The sequence below is a fragment of the Vidua macroura genome, chromosome Z (genome assembly GCF_024509145.1).
Source record: "Vidua macroura isolate BioBank_ID:100142 chromosome Z, ASM2450914v1, whole genome shotgun sequence".
Classification (NCBI taxonomy): domain Eukaryota; kingdom Metazoa; phylum Chordata; class Aves; order Passeriformes; family Viduidae; genus Vidua; species Vidua macroura.
Window position 1 is genome coordinate 197015 of NC_071611.1, and position 8553 is coordinate 205567.

Here is an 8553-nt window from a genome sequence, read left to right on the forward strand (position 1 = left end):
ATATATGTTGTAGTTTGGTCTCAAAGTCAGAGATGGAGTTTCACTCTATTGGCTAATTGCCTTCAGTTTTATTGTCCTGGTCAGTTCAATGAAAATCACAAGCTGACCTCTCAGAGGTAAACACAGCCCTATTAATGCCAAGGAAATCCACATTACTAATGATGACAGTATAGTGATGATTCTTTAAGATGTCTGGTGTGCTTTACAATGGGGATCTGGAAGTGCATGTGTGAGAGTATGGATTTCTCACATATTCTGGTGCTTTTGCCTCTTAAAAGAAGGAGCAGAGTCATCCTGCTGTGCACGTACCACGGTTGTTTATTCCTCAGCACAGTGGGAGGATGTACTGCCAGAGGTCCCAAATCTTCCTGACCCGATGCCTTGTCTGCCAGGAACTATTTAGTGTGATAATGGCGTTTGATAGACTGGACACAAACACCATTGTCACACTCCACAGCTCTGGGAGCAGGTCCTTAGCCTGTGGAAGGAGTGGTGGAGGCACACCGCAGACTTCAGCAGAGGGCGTTTCAGAGACCTGCAAAAACAGACACAAGAGCAGGTTTGTGCATGTTTACATGTGACACATTGGGGTCCTCACATGGGTGGGACAGAGGATCCTTGTTGCTGCGCCTTTGGGGGGACCCCCCGGAGTGTCCCCGGGGAGCGCCATAAGCTGTGAGTTGGCTGGTAGCAGCAGGCAGGCAAGGAGACTCCACACGGCTTCTGAGGGTGCTCGTTAGATGAGGGTTTACTGGGGGTCCTGCCCCGGGAGCAGCATGGTTTCTGAGGGACAGGGGAGGAAGGGGGCGTGAGGGGGAAAGGGGAGGGGGAGAGAGGGGCCGAGAGAGCACCGGCCACGAGAGCCAGCTAAGAGAGAAACCCTGTCCCACCGGCACACTTGACAGGGAGATTCAAAGTGGGCGCGGAATAAGATTTGGGCCAATGGGATTAGAGACACGATACTTCAGGGGAGGATTACAGCCTTGGAATAAACCATACATTTTTGAGGGATGAGACAGAGCATACCATTTAACTAAAATATAACACCACAGATCCTGAATTGATTTGAGGTGAATATTGTATCTCTGCTAGCTGTGGGAATGTAAAAGTGAAGTGACTTTGAGTGCCTTTACAGACAAGGGAGATGGACAGCACCTGAGAAAGTAATCTGTACTATTCTGGAAGCAAATTCCTGAGGAGAGGGATGAGTCATTTCTGCAAGGGCTTGTGTCTTCCTCTAAGTAGTGGAGTCAGCCCAGAATCAGCATCAGGCTTTTATAGCTATGTCAGACCTGAGGAATCACAATGCTGGGGATTACATTTGATTTTCATATACTTGTTTTTAGCAGTGTTTTTGAGTAGCCCACATACAAGACAGCCAAGTTGGTCTGTAGTCCTGGTCCCACTGCCCCTGTGCTATTCCACAATGCTCTTCTGGGACACATTAGCACCTGTGCATCAGGGAATTAAGCTCTAGGGTCCCTAGCTGTGGTGCTCATCTCTGCACAGGTTGGGTGTTTCAGAGTGTTTCTCTCTGTGTTTAGCCTGCTGGCCAAATAACATTTTTGCACACTCTCAGTGAGTAGAAAACATCCCATAAAAGATTATGTGGACTAAGGAGTGGGTTAAGAGCACACAATCATGCTGCACAGGGATTTGTAACCCATGGAAATTCAGTTATATGCCATCATCACATCTAAATGCTGCAGAGAGGCAGAGAAAACAGAGAAGGAGGAGCACATGGAAGGGGAGAGGTTAGAAACCAGGGCTCGGGTGAACAGCAGTAGCTTTTATTTTTTGTAAGTAATGAAAATTGAACTTTCTGGCTCAAAAGAGAATCCCCTGTGGACTGGTTAGAAGCCTCTTGGGAGGAGACGCAGTTGTCTTTGTGTGCCAATGGATGAGAATGAGATGTCTTGCTGTAGTGCTTTTACACTCCCCTCTCATTTATTTTTAAGCTCGGAAATGCATTCCCATTTTACATACTGGGGAGAATTTGCTCCCCAGGTGTAGTAAACCCAGACTCTCCAATAGTCTTCTGGATCTGGTTCTGCTTTAGCAACAGAGTGTTAAGGAAGTTAAAGCCCTCAAAAGGCTCATCCTCTGAGAACTCCTCCCTGGGTTTAGCCTTCTCATCAATCCCTTTTTGTGAAGGGAGTATAGAGCTCACAAATCAACCCACTCAATTCTACAGCATCAAATGTCGAAGTGCCTGCACAGAGGTGATACCCAAGATGAGCTGCTGCCCACCTGTACTGACACACCTGAACCACCAGCCTGCTCTTTACAGTGTAACAGGGGTCTCCTCACCTGTGATCTAACTTTCTGTCTTACTTGGATCTTCTTCCCAATTGTAATATAGTTCAACCAGTGTTGATAGGTCAGGGCAGACTTAGTAGGGCTCTGGATCGGTTTAATTCTTGATTTACATCTAATAAAACCTCAGGGAAGGGTTTGTGATAACTCAGTGTCACAAGCTGGCAGTAGAAGCTGGGTTCTGAGTGCCCTTTGCTGGTGGACAGAACATCAGAGAAATGGAGCTTCAGTGTCTGTTTCATTCATTCAGGCTGTTTCATTTCTCCAGTGTGATTATTATAACAGTAATAATCTGGCATTCCCATCCCTGCTGCAAAAGCAAGCCTAGAAATGCTCGGGCATGGCTGACATCCAAGGGATTTTCATGTCCCACTGGTTCTGTCTGTGTTTTGAGTCTGTAGTGTTGCAGTGGGACAGAGCTGAGCATTTGCACTCACACACAAAACAGGCAGATGTGCAGATCCACGGGTCAGGCACCTATGCAGTCCCAGCTATGAAGGAGACATCTCTGAAAGAAGGAGATGAGCTGCAGCACACCCTGAGCATCCCATGGCACTCAGTCTTTGGAATTAATGATGGCAAAAACCCAGTAATGCCAGAACATTCTGTCAGTAAGGATGCAGCTGTAGCCCTGGGGTCCACGGGGCTGGTTTTGGTAAATGTGCCTATGCTGCAGCTGGTGAGAGTGAGAAATGAATGCCAAAGGGACAGAAGTGCTGTACCTGGCTTTCTAATTCACCTCAGTGTTATTGTCTTCCCTTACCTTTTCTCATATGCATTTTACTCAGCTTTCTCTCTGCAGCAGAGGGGAAGGATGATGCAAATTCCTACTAATGAAGCTCCCTGAGGAAAAGCCTGGCAATCCTGTGCAGAGCAGGAAAGCCCAGAAATCCTGGCAAAAGGACTTGACTTCACTGCAGAATACGTAAGGGGAAAGCAAGGCAGCTGATGCCACTGCAAACAGGCAATTTTTAGTCCCTCAGCTATGTGGAAGCTTCCAGCAAATCAACAGGAATATTTCCAAGACAAAATATCATGCAAGAAAGAGAAATGGCCACTAGTTTTTAGTACTGCAAGGGGAAAAAAACCCCAAAATAATGTGAAAGTTACAGGGAGAAAACAAAGCATAAACATCAGAGAAAAAAAAAATCCCCTTTTTGCTTCTCTTCTGCTGGACATCTGTGTAAAGAACATAATTGGGCTGTTCCAATGCAGAGGAGCATTGTGAAGAACAAATGGGTTTTCAAGAGGGTTTTTTGAGATGGGTCACAGAACCTGTCCTTCCCACATGGCCAGACCTGGAAGCATTCCTGGTCCCCCAGAAAGTCTGTCAGTTTCCCCACCACCCCATTCCTTAAAAAAAATAAACAGGGTGGTTTGCCCTACCCTAACAAAAGCCTCATCTCTTTCTAAGTGCAGGTAGAGATCCCTAGGTCCAAGACATTAAATCCTGTTAAATTACACAGTTGAGCCCTGGGCATGTGTGGATATTTTAGTATGCTGAAGTGCTTAGTGTTGGAAATCCACCTGCACTATTTTATTTTAGTTAATATCTTTTAGCATTTCCTTTTCCTCGCATGAATTTTGCTCGGGAAGGCACTTACCATCAGAGATAACAGCCAAAGGATCCTCTGGTGTGTTGTTAGGGCTTGGCAGAACTGGGATTCTCTTGCAGGACATTTTGCTGACTGTCTGTACTCGAATCTTTAGAGTCCTGGTTTCTTTTCTGAGTTCCCAGCAGTGGGCAGCTGCTGCAAGCCTCTGCTTCCAGTGGACACCTTTCCCTCTCCCTTTATGGGATCCTGAGGTTTTAAAGTAAACAATTCATTCTTGCTCTGATAAGTCATATTAAAATATTGATCTGTGGGAGGGAGATGACCCTTGCTGCACTGAGCCAGAGTCACCTTTAGTCAGACTAAAGAATGGAAAAAAGCTCTGAGACCTCAATTTTCTCTGTTCCTTCAGAGAGCACAAGTGAGGAGGGAAAATGCAAAAGATAAGGGGGTTTCAGCTCTTTGTTTTGCTGGACCCTGAGATGAAGAGTGTTTACTCTGGCTCTATATTAATTGCTTACTTCTGCCAGTGAGACTGATTTTGTCAGTTCCTCAGGTCACAGTGCTCATCTCATGTTCACTGCTGGGGCTTGCCAATCTTTTTTCTTTCTTAAATTTTGATGTACTGCTTTGCTTGGGAATTTTCAGATTTTACTTTCCAGCACACCTAGGAAGTAGGGGGAAAAGCCTGGCTTCGGTTGAGCCTGTCTGAACACCACTGGCAAACCCAGGAATGGTACACACCTCCCAGGACCTCATCCAACAACGAGACTATTGCATAAACCTCCACTTTAGGGCCTGATGAATTTCACATTTTTTTGTGAAGGCTAAAATAGGATTTGAACATGAGATTTTCTCTGAACATAAGATAAAGTCACATTTTGGGTATGAGAACATTTGCTAGTTAACTAACAGGTGTTTCATCACTTACTTCCACTACCATACTTCTGTTCCATTAGAACGTTTTGGAACAGTCTGAAGTAATAGTTTGGGGGTTTAGGAAGCAAAGTTTTCAATATAAATACTTCACAAAAGTGAGGAACCAGGTAATTTTACTGATTTTGGCTGGATGTGTCCATGCAGCAGCAGAAAACCACCATGAAATCAAATTTGGAAAACATTCTGTTTCTTGTCCTCTCCTTATACCTTCTTTGTTGCTAGTTGATGACACATGTTTTTTTGCTTAATGCTGTCTTGGACTGCAAATCTGTCATGGCAAGAATAATCTATTGTTTCCTAAAATGCTGATTTCTAATCCCAGTCCTGTTATGTAAATAGTAATTCCTTGTTGGGACTGGTACATGCACACAGTGTAAAGATGACAAAAATACTACTTCTACTAGTTCAGAGTCTGCCCTAGTAGTAGAACAAGTTTTGGGGAAAGTAGGTATCTAAAAATGACCTGTACAATTATATCAGCATCCTGTGTGCAAACTCCGTATGCTACTCTGAAAGTACGGATGTGCATTTGAAGTCTACAGAAGGTATCTGACAATATGCTTAATCAGAAAAAGAGAACAAAAGACCTCATATTAAAAAGAAAACAACCAACCCTGAACCAAAATGCCGCATGTTGACCAAAACTAGCAGAAAAAAACTAAAATGTGCTACTTTTAATCACAGCAGAAACACCACTTACTTGGTATTTGTGGGTTGTGTTTCTGGGGGGAAAAAGCCCAGTTTCCCTCAAAATGGGGCTCTGCAACTGTAGGTAAAGCTCTGGTCACTCCACAAGGAGCCTGGGGAAAGTCTGGAACTGCATTGCAACATCCAGTACTGCTGCAGACTGGTTGGGGTCCAGTTCTCTGAAATGAAATGCCAAAGTATTGGGAAATTCCTGGAAAAATAAAAGGAACTGGTTTGTTTAAATGTTACTAAAGGTGACACAGGGGCAGATAATGCAACATACATTGCACATAGGCCAGAGGGCCAGATTCTTCCCTTGGAAATATGTACCTGTGACCCCAAGCAAAATCATCTAACTTTGAAGTGCAGTCTAACTGTGAGGCTGGCACTGCTCGGAGTAGAGGACTCAGTCCTGTGATCTCCAAAAGTCCCTTCCAGCCTAAATTATTCTGTACTTCCATTTTATATGCAGAGTTCCTGGTGAGTAAGGACACAATTTGATCCCTACAAAAGCTCTTTCCTCTCATTTTTCTTACATACAGTGTGTAAGATATGTTGAGGGAAATGGAAATCACAGGGATGGTGTCTTTTCTGTGCATAAACAGTGGAAGAACAGCTTCAAAACTGAAGGAATAACTGCAGGGGCAAAAACCTGAGATGTATCTTTGTGGCTTTACTCCAGCATATCTGTGGAAAAATCCAAACACATCCCACCACCTGTGAGCATGGCTCCCTTGGCTTAAACTTCCTGACAAATCTGTGTCAAAAATTTAGGCCAGAATCTTTTATGGAGAAAAATTATGCATATCCAACAGTGGAACTGAGTTTATCCCTTTGCTTTCTTAATGTCAGTGACTGTGATGACTCACATCACTTTTGGATATGGCCATATAATCTTTGAGAAGACATTGCTACAGGAATTCTTGGGCTCAGAGTAGACAAAGATGGTGTTTAACAGCTTATCCCAGAGTACTGCAGCATTCAAAGGGCACATTTACTGCGATCTCATGGACAGAGGTAGGGCTACAAGTAGAGGTAAGGGCTACAAGTGCTGGGACAGCTCAGATCCCAGAGGAGAAATGCTGTGATCCTTGTCAGTCAATGGCCACTGGTTAAAGATTACCTGTGCTGGTCACTGTGATGGCTGGGTAGAGAAAGATTAACTCAGAGCAGCAGAAAGTTGAGCAAAGGTCTTTAACCTGGAAGCCATGATCTCTTCTGATTTCTGCTGGGGATCAGTAAACAAAATTGATTTGAGTTTCCCAATCACCAAACTCATTACATCAGTTCTGGATTGTCCTGGCATTTCCTGTAACCATTCACCCTCTGACAGAGAGGGGTTGCGAATTACCTTCGGATTAGGAGAGTAAGGTCTGGCTGACAATGTACCCTTCATGATGTTGCTTTTTCCCCAGCCAAATAGTTGTGGGCAGAATTTAAGCAATTATGCTGTAAACAGAAGGCTAACACAAAAAACTTGTATTTACCAGTCCCTCAGGGAGACTCCCCTTCCCCCAGGAGATCTGCTGGTTCTGCAGACAGGTGTGCTGGGCACACCAGTGTACAATGGATGCCTTGGGAAGGGCATCCAGCTCTGTTAGTCCTCTGTCCCCTAAACTGCACATGAGGATAAGCAGCTTTATTATTTTTTTTTCCTCTGCAAGTAGAAATTCTGTTTCAATCCACTTCTCAGAACTTGAAGAGACTTTGGTGACCTGAACTCTGTCAGTCCCTAGCGCAGTCTGTGCCAGGGGCTGAGGGTGGCTCTGCTGAGGGGCCCTGTGCCCTGCCTCTGTCCCTCCATGAGCCCAGCCCCAGCACCAAGGCCTGGGGGAGGTCTGAGGGAGACTTTGGGGCAGGGTGGACAGGGCTCTTGGTGCCCTTGGCTTGCTGCAGCCAGCAGTAATTAACTGCTAGTTGTTTTAATTGCAGCGCTGCAGTACAGTCAGGAGCAGTCCCTGTGTGGCTCCCGTGTCTCAGGAGATGCCTGTCAGCATCTCACACAGGTGCTAGTTTTGCTCTTTTGAGAAAAGCAAAAAAATCAGCTTGGCCCCTTGAAAAATCATGAAGACAAAGTTTTTATAGTGGTTTTATAACCCCGTGCTGATGTTCTGCCTAGGCCCAGTGGTGACTAGAGGAGCTCCCTACAGCTAGTCTGGCCACCAGAAGGGCTTAAAGTCAGGGCCTAGAAGTAGCCAAGATAAAGCCAGTTAAACGGGCTGGACTTGGCTTTCCTTTTCTATATTCATCTGCTCCTAATTCCCTAGTGACACAGAAAAACAGTGCAGCCATGATGGCAATGTTTTGGAGACAGTGGTGACGAAGTAACGAAGAATGGCCCATCAAGTGTTTTGTGTGACATTGCAGGCACTTTCCTTGCTAGATGGAAACTTGACACAAATTCCACATTTAGTCTAACCTGTTTTACCAACTCATTTATCACCCTATGTAGCATGAAATAGCATTTCCCATGGATATTCCAGTCCTGTTTGCCATGGCTCTGCTGAACTGAAGCTTTTTTCACAAAATCCTGATTTCAAGACCTCAGAGAAAGAGAAGCTGCTATCTTTTCCCAGTCTGTCCCTGTGGGTAATCCAAACCAACAGGTTTGAGGGACAGGCTGTGGCTGCTCAGGTGCAACTGGTCTGTAATTACTTAGGTTGGTGCAGGTACTGAGCATCAGACATCCTTAGGTGTTCAAAGACAGTTTTGAGTGAAAAGAAGGACTAAAGTGAGGAGGAAAGTGAGGCAGCAGCTTTTGTGAAAGAGTTGAAGTGCTCTTTTTCCACAAGGAAAATATTTGTAGCGTTGGTAACTGGAGAATGCTCCAGAAAGGATTTGCTCCCAGTGGGCAGCGGCCGGTTGCCAGTGGCAGCCTGAGTCCCAGTTACCTGGACAGGGATAACTGGGAAGTTTCTGTGTCAAAATGACGGAATCCCAGAATGGTTTGGGTGGGAAGGGACCTTAAAGATCATCTCATTCCACCCTCATGGGCAGGGATGCCTTCCACTCTCCCAGGTTGCTCCAAGCTCTGTCCAGCATGGCCTGGGACACTCCC

The 8553-nt window shown here is 45.2% G+C and overlaps 1 long non-coding RNA gene across 1 annotated transcript; it reads right to left on the bottom strand.

Moving 5' to 3' along the window:
- Positions 1 to 53: 53 nt before the first annotated feature.
- Positions 54 to 5662, bottom strand: LOC128822665 (uncharacterized). Its single transcript, XR_008441546.1, has 3 exons — positions 5509 to 5662; positions 3921 to 4118; positions 54 to 535 (listed from the first exon to the last, which is right to left on the bottom strand). It is a non-coding gene; the product is annotated as an uncharacterized LOC128822665 (long non-coding RNA).
- Positions 5663 to 8553: the final 2891 nt, after the last annotated feature.